Source organism: Lepisma saccharinum, chromosome 10, assembly GCF_977018435.1.
Source record: "Lepisma saccharinum chromosome 10, izLepSacc3.1, whole genome shotgun sequence".
Taxonomy (NCBI): Eukaryota; Metazoa; Arthropoda; class Insecta; order Zygentoma; family Lepismatidae; genus Lepisma; species Lepisma saccharinum.
Window position 1 is genome coordinate 36,320,551 of NC_139238.1, and position 12,505 is coordinate 36,333,055.

The window sequence follows — 12,505 nt, forward strand, 5'->3', positions numbered from 1 at the left end:
GAGTAGGTGTTCGTGAACAAAGAAGAGTGTGCATTCGTTTAAATTAGCACTTCCTGTGTTTTTGCAATCCGATAACTTTATTTTGGATTGAAAATAATATAGTAGCTCAGCTCACTCAGGTTAGTAACTTTAGCCCACCTGGCATTTTACTATTGTTAACGATCAAGTCATGTTTAAATATTGCTACAAGAAACACATCAGTGTTTTTCCTGCAATGCACAAAAATGACTGGAGCGTGTTCAAATATGTAATGCTAATTGGAATGTACTTTCTAATTTAATCTTCAAGGTCTGCACAAGTTAAAATTCGTTATAAATGGTCGTTTTTATTACTAGAGTTGCGTGAAACTTCCATTGGAAACACTCTTTTACAAGTTTATTGTAAAACCAATTTTAATGGCATTCTTTAATTTTTCATCTTGTAATTCCTACTTACGTGCATTTCAAATTACATTTTTTTTTCGTTTATATATCTGTGTTGAGAACATTGTCCAATCTTAAATTACAGAAAATAAAGAAGTGTTATTAGATAATAAGAATATAGTGTTATGTTATGAACCTTTTGCGAAACAATATTTACAAATATCTCTGCATACTTAATTATAAATTGGTGACGTAACCCTACACAACACGTGACTGAATTCATCAGTAAATACATCTACCTCTGCAGATTTTCATATTCATGACAATATCAAATTTAAGTACGGAATAAAATTCAAAGAAATTTGTATAAGTGTATAAAATATCTTGCATATTCTACAAAGATAGTGTTAAAGCATTTATTATTGAAACAATCATCCATTAACTATTGCTTTTAAAAAAGGTAGAAACTAAATATATTGGTTCTTCTCACTGTTACCCATGCCTTTGGGAATCGTCAAATAAACAGTTTGGACATAGAAAACAGTTGTAAGAGGCACACGCGAGCTATAGGAGAATTACCCCATATTTTCTTTTAGCTCTGGTGTCAAACGCAATGGATTACGTTAAACTATTATTTCTTTAAAATTCGTTAATATCATTAATGATGCTACTACATTAAGCATAGAAAAAAATTAATGCCAGGCCTAAATGAAACACTAAATGATCTTATAAATAAGTAATGTTGTAATAGCGAATTATACCGTAGTATGTTTGAAAGTTTCCAAATGCGTGGGTAACATTTAGATATGATTTGACGCAGAATATCATAACAATTGTAGGTGCATTTTCCACAATTTCTTATGGTATTACATGGTGAATTGTGTACGAACGGAATAGTAAAACGAATTCACTCTTTTCTCAGATGACAGTTGAAAGCTTCGTTAAGTGGGAAAAAGCCATTAATCAAAGGCTGACGGATTGATGTCCCAGCGAAGTTCGACTTCCAAATTCAACTTCACAACTTCCATGTCTCCAAAAAGTCAAAGAAACGGAAGAACAGAAGAAACAGCACATGGCAAGAGGAGTGCTGAACAATCAGTAGGTGAGAATTTTTTTTTTAAAATTATTTATAACACTTAGATATGTGCTGATGCAGAGCATTACAATACATGTTCCACAATTTATTGTGTTATTACATGGAAAACTGTGGTACGAATAGAATAGTAAGACGAATACATTTTTCTTTCTCAGATGATGCCTGAAGACAGTTGAAGACTTCGAGAAGTGGAAAAGGGTGATTTATGACACGTCCAATTTCGACTTCATGACGTAGATTCCTCTTCAGAAGCCAATCAAATGGGAGAACAGAAGCACGAGCACCTAGACTGTACGAGCATAGGGTGAGAGGTTCTTTTATTTATATAATTTCATTGATTATTAATTGTGCAATTCAAAATGTGATATGACATAAGATACATACCCTTCTAGGCGCACACGAGATACAGGCACTGTGGAACCGGTGAGACAGCGAGATAGAGAGAGAAGGAGAGAGGAAAAGGAAGGGGAACGAAGAAGTGATAGACAGGGAACGAAAGAAATTAAGTTAGACAGAAAAATAGAGAAATGAAACTGTAGTAGCTAGACATAAAGAAAAGAAATAGAAATAAGGAAGCAACAGGAGAATGAAAGATAAAAACGGAGAGAACGAAATAAAGAACAACTGTAGAAGAAAGAATTAGAGAACCGAGTGAGATAAAAAGAATAATAAGAGAAAATCGAGAACTGTGAATATAAATAAAGTGGTGCGCACTATCCAAATTGTGTAAATTGATATATATAAGAGTGAAGTTTCATGCCGGTTACAAGCGATCCAGATTTCCATTTCATGTGTTTGTTTGAAGTTGTTTTAGGCCCACTTTGTGCACAAAAAGGCTAATCGGGACTGGGCCTACAGTTTAAAGTGGGATCCAACCACTGTGCCATGTGCCTCCACCGGGTGTGAACCAGGGACCCCTTGAATACAAAGCCAAGACGTTACCACTACGTCATAGGAGAGGCCTCCAGCGTTAGAATTGGCCGCGTGTTTTTAAATAACCACCTTCTGCTCATTCTTCGGCTCCTTCGCCCTCCCGCATCCATCTTGGGAGGGAACCCGGTCGTTAGAAAGGTGCAATGGAAAACGATCAGTTGCGTACGTTTGAATGCTGTTATCCAATGCTGTTAACGTAACAATATTACAAACTTTTTGTGAGAAGTGTATAACAACCGTCAGTAAGCGCTGTAATATAGAGAATATTAAGCTTCCGATCACATTTGGCTTTACTTGTTAAGAACTAAGATTTCATCATTGGGTTAATTCGTGTCTTTCCTTGTACCTTTCAGAGGTGACAAAGCGACTCCGCAACAGAAACTGCTAAACGGAACAATATTAAATGTGTTGGTAAGTACATTTCTTCTATATTTTCTATATTCTTGTTGTGTCACCATTTTTACTATGTTGCTGCCAATTAGAGAGAGGGAAAACTACATCGTACGAGGGGCGTTCAATAAAGATTCCCCTTGACCCACTTATCACTTATTAGTCCTCCTCTACATAGCTGCCACCCAGAGTCACACACTTCTCCCGTCATTGTATGCAACTGCGCAGACCCTTCATATACAAAAGGTTGTTCGGGATCTCTGGTGACGATTTTGAAAGCCGCTGGCGGCGCTGTTATCAACGTCAGTCCGTCCAAACGGTGCATGTTGAGTCACGTCAGTACCGAGAACGCGTGTGCAGATTTTTGTGCCATTTACCTACAACATGCCGAAGGAAATTGAACCATACTGGGAGGGCTACATAACAGCCCTTTCCGATGCTAAATATAGCTATTCGGCAATCAAATGAATGTGCAAGAAGCGTGGTTTTGTGATATCGAAGAACGGGATCGGTGCGGTATTGAACAAAAAAGGCAAAGGCCGACTGGGCCTAATTCCACAGGGGAAGAAACAGGCAAATCCACGAGCAGCTACGAGTCGTACACCGGACATAGTGAGAAAAGTGAAGGCCCTTGTGTCAGGTGGTAACCCTGCCCCCCAAAGGAGTATCGCACGTAAGTTGGGAATGTCTGTGTCAACAGTGAACACCATAATCAAGAAGGACCTGCAACTAGAAATGCGGCATAAGCGGCGAGTTCACAAGCTGTTGCCTCGTCACATTGCGGAACGTCGCACGAACGCTAGAAAGCTCTATGAGACCTATCTTGCAGGGGAGAGATGGAAAAATGTGGTGACATTAGACGAAGCATATGTCTACCTTAGTGACTGTCACAAACCCCGCGCGATTTACTACCGCCCTTGCGACAAAAACAATTATCAAACATTGTATCGAGAATGCCAGGAAAGTTTTCCAAGGGGTTTCATGATCATCGCTGGATACTGCTATAATGGCAAGCTAGCAATTCGTCGTGTAGCTAATAATGTGAAGGTGAACTCCACGTACTATCAGGATGAGGTTTTAACACCCATTTATAACATAGATATCCTGGCACTGTATGGGGGGGCCAAAAACCAGGTCTGGGTGCACCAAGATAAAGCATCCATCCATATACTTCCCGTTCGACTCGTCTGTTCATACAGCGAATGAAGGTGGAAACTGGCATCCGTGCATTACAGCGAAATTCCGGTCAAGGCGCCAGATGGGTCACCCATGTACTTCTGTGCATTTGGACTCCTAAAACGGGCCTTAGGAACGAGACGTCCACGCACTCTCAATGGCCTCTGGAAAGCCTGTCAGGAGGAGTGGGAAAAGTTGGACATGATAACTCTTCGGCAAAGTCTGTTGCAATGGAAATTACGTTGTCGGGCTATAGCGCGGAATGCTGGTTTTCCAATTGAGCATGAACGTTGGTGGCGACATGGGTTTTCATGAACTTATCACCCTTCCAACATTGTCCTCAGAGTTCCCGAACGACCATCTGTAGAATTCAGCAGGTTGAGACTGGAGCCAGGACAGCTCTTGTTAATGAGTGTATCATCATCTGGGAGGGCCTGCCTTTCTAGAATGAGGCTCGCTTTAGACGGGAGATTTCCGTTAACATTTTTCCTAGCGTAAATATTTCAAGAAATATAGTACTTTACACGGAAGCATTTCATGTAACATTTCAGTTACTTTTTGTCATTACTATGTATAATATATACAGCACGAAAGTCACGTCGAGTTACACCATCTATGGTGAGTGCACGGTTTTTACAATTGAAACAACTAAAATATGCTTCCATACGTGTACAGTAAAGGCTACAAAGTTGGACCTAAAACAATTTAATACGAAACGTTATTCCTCCCGGTTGAATAGTTATCGTCTTCTCAACCGGCCGCCATTACATCTGCACTCGTGACCCAGAGGTCGCTTCTGATTGGTTATTCTACGAAAAATGCCACGGAAAAGGGACTGATTCTATCCTTGAGAAATGCCATGAAATATGCCATGGCATCTGAAAACCATAAGATTTTTCACTTTACACGGTAGTATTTTAGTCATGGCATAAATATTAAGAAAAATACTAAGAAAAAAGCTTTCGTCTAAAGCGGGCTTAATTTCCTGGACGGAAAGAGCTGGAGTTCATAGACTGCAAAGTCAGGGGAATAAGGAGGATGGGGTAGTTTTTTGTAGTCATGCAGGAGTGCTTCCCTTTGGCGACATTCGGATTGTCTTACAAGAGACGGACACTTTTGGAAAGAATACCTCGATTTTCTCTTTTGATGGTGTTCCTTGATTCAACCAGCAAGGAGGGATGATAGGAGCGGTTATTTTGTTCCCTTTCGCCAGGAAATCTATCAGCACAACTCCCTTCTTGTCTCATTACATTGTGAAAGTCAACTTGCCAGTGGAGGGTGAAAACGTGCCTTTTTGGGTGGTGGTGAGTCGTAGTGCTCTCATTTCTTACACTGTGCTTTAGTCTCTCTATGTCACAGTGATAAACCAACGCCTCATCTTGTGAAATAATTAGTCTGGCGAAAACGTCCTCTTGATTTCCTTGGCAATGGCTGAAAGTTCGAGGGAGCACCTGACTCTGTAGTCCTTCTGGAAAGGTGGGAGAAATCGGGAATTGAACGAGCTCAACCCTTCTGCATTTGCAGATGCTCCTTGGTAATTAATCCACAGATGCCAAACTGATCTTAGTTATGGTAGCTAGCTCCCGAATGTTTATGCGGCGATCTTCAGTGATTGCAGCCTCAACACTGTTTCCATCAGTGGCGGAGTGTGGTCGCCCTGGAATAGGAGCCGTTTCCACCAATGTCCGACCACGTTAGAATTGCCTATGCGAATGCTATATGACCTCATGGAATGAGGCAACTTGGCCATACACCGTCGTAATCACCTGGGAAATTTGTTGGCGTGTGTTGTCTTTCAGAAACTGATAACTGCTCTGTTGTCAATAGCTCAATCCTCACAATCTTACTACACCTTAGCAATCCTCCAACAATAACAACAGTTATTCCTTTAATGTATATGCGTGTATACCCATGTGCACTTTCATTTCCACACGGCCACTATAAGTAGATTAGAAAAATCTGTATTGAATTTCCCTCGTATGTTCTCAATCTAATTATGTTTAAAAATATTATCCCGGGACTTTACGTACGACATAAAGAATTGTGAATTACTCGAAGTTAGTTCCAGTGGTTCTCGGGGCAGATATTGGAGACATTGCCGTCCAAATTGTACTGAAAGTACACTGCTCCACAAAACTTAAGGAACAACAAGGGTTCACCATGTGTACCATTCTGCAATGTTGCTGGTCATTTTCGTTGAATGTTGCATCTGTACCTTCTTGGTGTTCACAAACCCTGATCAAGAACATCCAAAACATGGTCGATAGGATTGAGGTCCGGCGAGCATGCAGGTCACTCAATCCGAGTGATGTCTTCTGTTTCCAGGAATTCCAACACAATACGTGCGCGGTGCGGGCGAGCATTGTCATTCATAAGCAGGAACTCCGGACCAAATTCTCGACGGAAATTGCGAACATCTGAAGGCAAAATGTTTTTTTCTCAAAATTTCGAAAATGGTTGTAGCCTCATCAACTCCCCTCTGCGTACGCCAGTGTAGCGTGACAAAGCTTAAATAAACTTAAGGCGATGATGTGTGGAAGATATATTTTATTGTAATGTTAGGCCCGCTTTAGACGAGAGCATTTTCCTTACCTTTTTTCTTAACATTTATGCCATGACCGAAAAGCTACCGTGTAAACTCAGAAATCTTATGGCATTTCAGATGCCATGGCATATTTCATGGCATTTCTCAAGGATAGAACCGGCTCTATTTCCGTAGCATTTTTCGTAGCATAACCAATCAGAAGCGACCTCATGGTCACGAGTGCAGTTGTAATGGCGGGCGCATGAGATGTAAACAACGTATCACTTCACACATTTACACGACGATAACTATTCATCCGAGAGGAATATCGCTTCGTATTAAATGGTTTTAAGTAGAGAAGAATGGCGCTGATTAAATACATACTTTACAACGTTTACTGTACACGTATGGAAGAATATTTTAGCTTTTTCAATTGTAAACACCGTGCACACAGCATTGACGGTGTAACTCGACGTGCCTTTCGTGCTGTATGTATTATACATTGTAATTAAAACAGCTAACCGAAATATTCCATGAAATGTTTTCGTGTAAAGTACTATCTGCTATAAAATTTTTGGAAGCATTTATGTAGCATTTATGCTAGCAAAACTGTTAAAGGTAATGTTTTCTTATAAAGCGGATTACTATACAATATTCTCGAATACTCTATTGTTCTCACAATCCCTTGTTGTAACCTAAGTTTTGTGGAGCGGTAGTGCAAGTTTCAATGACACAAGCAAAATCTAGTTATAATGTTTTAGATCATTTTCCCTAAATGACACTAATTTAAAATGTCTTTTTCAGGTTCTATTTGACGTGAAAAAAACAAGAGATTTGTACCCTTGATAATAAAAAAATATCCTCCCCGATCAATGGCCTGTCTGGCCAAGGGAAAAACTGGAGTTCTATTTTCTAAGGGTAGCCTCAGCCTTAGAGGGAAGGGGAAGGGAGGGGAGGGTGAGGCCCACAGTTTCCGTAAGGCCCTGGGTTCCATGAAGCTAAAGTTTTGGGCCACCCGTGGGAGGCTCAAGGATAAGGCGTCAGAAGGAAGGGGGCAAGGGAGGACAACACCGGTCTATCCAATAGAAAGCAAGAAAAACTTGACGAATAAATGCCCTTTAAGCTCAAATATGCACTTTTCAAAAGGAATATAGTGGTAGGCTACATTAAATGTGACTACCCCACCAAAAAATATCCCCCTTCCCCCGCACCGATTTATTTCTGGCGACATGTCATTTGGGCCAAGACTTGAAGCCCGAGCAATCAAATAACCAACTTCAAATTCTATTTTGGTCTTTTCCGGTCGAAAGGCAGGAAGGGTCCCATGAACCCTTGAACCTATTGACTTGGTCCAGTCACCATGGGGAGGGGAAATTATTGTGGTATTCTGCTTTGCCAAACTTATGCCTGATAGCAAAACAGGTGGCAAAGGCATCTCCAAGAAGGTCAAGCGCAGCCTAACAAATGAGTCTCTGATTCTATATCCCCCTGGAACTGCTAGGGAAGGGTGCATGTTGACAGTACAAGGTGCCATTTACGACCAGCAGAAATCAGGCGTGTGGCAATCACTTTTTGCGCTACGAGACTCGCACATTTGGAGACGAAAAGACTGGGTTTGTTGAAGTTGGTTCCTCGATTGCTTGGGCTCTAGCCCGTGTTCGAATCTGTTTTGTTCCCCGTCGCTTTCCCCTACCGTTCAAGGCGTCCTGATTGAACACTGTCACCACTTTCTCACGCCAGTTGGCAGTTTAAACGTCAACAGCACACTCCAGGGTGCTTGTGCAATTCACTATCGAATGCAGATTGTCTGTAGTCACTAGCAGTGCATAGTTAGAGAATCAGTTAGTTCATTGCACTATCCAGCCTAACTATCGCCTATTTCGGGGAGAGAAGGAAAAGGGTTTATTAAGGGTTCACTTGTCGCACCTTCTTCCTCTTCTCTCACTCTGCCTGTGACACAGTATCAGAGAAGAACGGTACGGGGATTCGACGGGTGGTAAGGTCCTTTGCTCGAAGTGAGAGGAACACGGAGGATGCTATTCCTACACTTAAGAAAATCTGAGGGAAGAATTCACTCAGCTAAGATAATTTCTTCAAGCATTCGCCCTCCTGCTTCATTGTCTCCAAGGTGATCCATACGAACATCCAAAAACTCTAACAAGAATCCCCCAACCAAACTCTGTCCCAGGAATTAGTGGGCCAAGGCTGTGCATAACGATAGAGAAGGAAGAAAAGCGAGTGAGTGGAGTGAAGCAGTGCGCGCTCTTGCAATCAGCTAAGAGCTTTAGTCAGTTTCCCTCTCACACGTTCATTGGTTGAACTCTTGAACTACTTGAAAAGAAACTTGTTTTCAATCGCTGGCTCCAAATATTCCCGGGACAGAGTATAGGAATTCCCACTTCGAGCGAGGGTTGCACCTGCGGATTCGGACACGGCCCACAGGCCAAAAAGGGCTTCTTGGAAACCGGACCTACATGGGGGGAGAACCAGCACTGCGGAGGGGTGAATGGCCAGTGGATGACGTAACCCAAGTCGGTGGGGACGTAGGCACCAGCGGCTGCTGAAAAGCACTCGTTGGTGGAAACTCCACACTTCCACCCTCATGTGCCACGGGGGGTGGATCCTTTGGGTACCTGGACGCTGTGTCGGGTGGTGTGATGGTGGTGTCGCTCGGGGGAGGGCTCGTCGCAGTTGGTGTCGTGAGGGGCGGGGGAGGCAGAGGCGGCTAGTGGTCCGAATTATAAGGGTCAGTCAGTGGAAAACAGGCCACTTCGTATGTCTCGACGTGTAGATGCCGAAGCTCCACGAAACTTCTGCTGCTACTGGAAGGGGGTTCCAGTTGTCGCCCGGTAGATGGCAGTCGCGTCGCGGGCTCGTGTGAAGCAGTGCGAGTGTGAGCCGTGTGAAGTGCAGACGTGCAGGGACTTGCCGTTCGGCATATCATGGAGGCCAGTGAGGAAGAACAGTAAGCAGTCGTTCGTTTCCCAGTGGCGGAAGGCGCTAGTACGCGAGACATTCATCATCTAATGACGACGGTGTATGGGGAACATTGTTTGTCTCTGTCGCGGGTGAAGGAGTGGAGGCGGAGGTTCCTTCGCGAAGGAAGAACGTCACTGTAGGACGATTCACTACCTGGACCATACGGCCAATGCTCTCCAAGAACTGTTACGCAGATTTAGGTTGGAAACACTTCAGCAACCACCTTAACCCGGACATGTCCCCGTGGGATTATGCCATCTTTGGTGAGCTGAAACGGGCACTACGTGGTCGCCGCATCAACGTGGACGCTGAGGTGAAGGATCCAGTAGGTGATTGGTCGTTGCAGCAACCGCCCACCTTCTACAGCGCTGCCACTAACCTACTGCCAGTACGGTCGGACAAATGCATCAACATCTACGGGGATTACTTTTAAGGTAAGCACATAGTTTCATAGTTACACAGGGTGAGCTGTTTTCCACTAACTGACCCTTGTACATTATAAATAAACACTTAAATACATATGTTCCTTAAGGGGGCACTTGCCCTCCAAAAATGTTCGGGTTTATTAAAATTTACAAGTTAGCCGATCTGAGGAGCAAATTAATAATGAGTAATATTTGTAATTTCGCAAACATCACAGTTATTTAGCAAATAATCCTAGACGCTGTTTTTATGGGATGGAAAACTTTTCGAGTTTCTTCCCCCAAAGTTAAGCCCCTAGGTTTGATTCTATCTCCTCAAAATTAGACCTCAAGTTTAATTCTGACATCCTCAAAATTAGGCCCAGTTTTATTCAGCTCCATGAAAACTAGACCCAGTTTAATTCTGCCCCATCAAAGTTAGGTCCGAAGTTACGTTCATGGCCAGATCTAGAATGAAGAGAGACATACAACTCCAGCAACTTCTATCACGCACATGCTGAAAGAAAGAAGAAAGAATATTAGCCACTAACAAAACAATATTTTATGTTATTAATTACTACTTTATTTTTTTTATTTGAAAATACGTAAACTGCAAAGACTGGGAAACGTGATGTAAAGATTAAAATGGAAACTAAAGTTTTCAGCTTTTACAATAGCAAATCTTTGCACATACTGATTAGTAGACCTCGGATTTTTATGTTCTAAAAACTGTGCTTTTAGGTTCCAAAAATAGGCTCTAAAATCCTAAAATAGGTTCTAAAAACCTTAAATTAGGCTCGAAAAATCCTGAAATAGATTGCAAAAAGACATAATTTGGTACAAAATTCCTGAAAAATACTGATTAGATACATTCGGTAAAAACAAAATTTTACAAGAACCGTAATAACCAAATATTAATTTTCTAAACAAATTTTCATTTCTTTATATCATTTTCAAAATTATCTACAAATTATTATAATACTGCACTTGTGCTGTTAGAAAAAGTTACTTGTTGATATGAAAAATGAATTACGTATGTATCAGAGTGGCTACTCACTTGGAATTCCTTGAATTCTGGGAATTACACGTGAATTATTGGCACCGTAAAATATGCGTGAATTATTGGCTCTGGAAATTATTTATGAATTTTGGCAAGACATGGAATAAGGTACAAGCGGATGTTTTCTCTATTCCATTTTTTTCTCCGTAGACGTGAAAAATTGCAAATTTTATTAATCGATATCCCATTAAATTTATACATGTTTATAAATGTCCTGAGGCAAGTTTCTCTCAGTTTAGCTTTTATTTCATTCATTTTTTGAGGATGGAAAAGAAAAAGAAAGATACACAGAAAATAAAACAAAATTTACTCATTCCGTTTACTTTGTTAGTGTCTTTTACAGAACAATCTATCTGACAAACGGAAGAATATTACAAAATAATATATCTTGAAGTTGATTAGGTAAATTTTTTGTTACATTGGAATCATACAAACCCTTTATATTGTCAATATTTTTGTGTATAGAAGGGAGGGTGAGAGTCGGTCATACGTAAGGTTGGAATAGCGAAAACGTCTGCTTGTATCCTTGAATTTTTGGAAAGTTCACCTTGAAAACCAGGAATTATACTTGAATTTTATCTAGTGACCACCATGAATCTTTAAGCGTTATCCACACTCAAAGTCCACCTTTTGTCTGTGACGATCATTTCATGGGCTGAAAATTATCTTTCAACAAAAACATAGTCAGTAGTGCTAATTTGAATGCTGAAATATTACTTCGCAAGGCGTGAATGCCAAAAAGGACCAAACTGACGCGAAAGTGAGCAAGGCCACACAGATCAGAAGTTTGCACTTGAGACTGTGCAGGCAGTAGAGACGATTGGGTGCCAAAACTGAGAATGGGGAGGAGGGGGTGGGGGCAAGGACAGTTTACTTTATCTTAGTAGGCAAGGCTTAGCATTAAGAGTAGTCTATAGTGCAGGGGTAAAAGTAGGGGGGAACTGTCCCCATTCGCCGTCACTGTCTGCAGGTAACAGTGACGTCAGACATTTTTGTTTTGCTTAAAGCTTTGATAAACATCATAGCTATACTCGGAGGGAGGGAAATCGACAGAAAACATGTTTCAAACACACCAGTCATTGAATTATTTCGCCACCAAACCTACTAAATACCTCTGTGAGATATAAAAATCCTGTAAAACCTAAAAAAAAATATAAAAACCTAAAAAAATGTTTAATTTAGGCACATAAACCTAAAATAGGTTCTAAGAAGCAAAATAGGTTACTTTAGGCACTATAAAACTTAGTCAGTTGTTTCGTTTCTTTGAAACGCCAATATAACTTGTTATTTCTTATTTACCTGCAAAGGAAAAAAAATAGGTTAAAAAACCAAAACCCGAGGTCTACTGATTAGGTACAGAATTACTTAGATTCTCAATTTAAGAAACGTGTGCATTTTAGTGTTTATTGATAATGTATGAGGGTCAGTCAGTGGAAAACAGGCCACCCTGTATGACTATGAAACTATGTGCTCTCACCTAAAAAGTAATCCCCGTACATGTTGGGGCATTTGTCCCACCAACACAGTCCTGGCAGTTGGTCAGTGGCAGCGCGGTAGAAGGTGGGCGGTTGCTGCAATAACCAA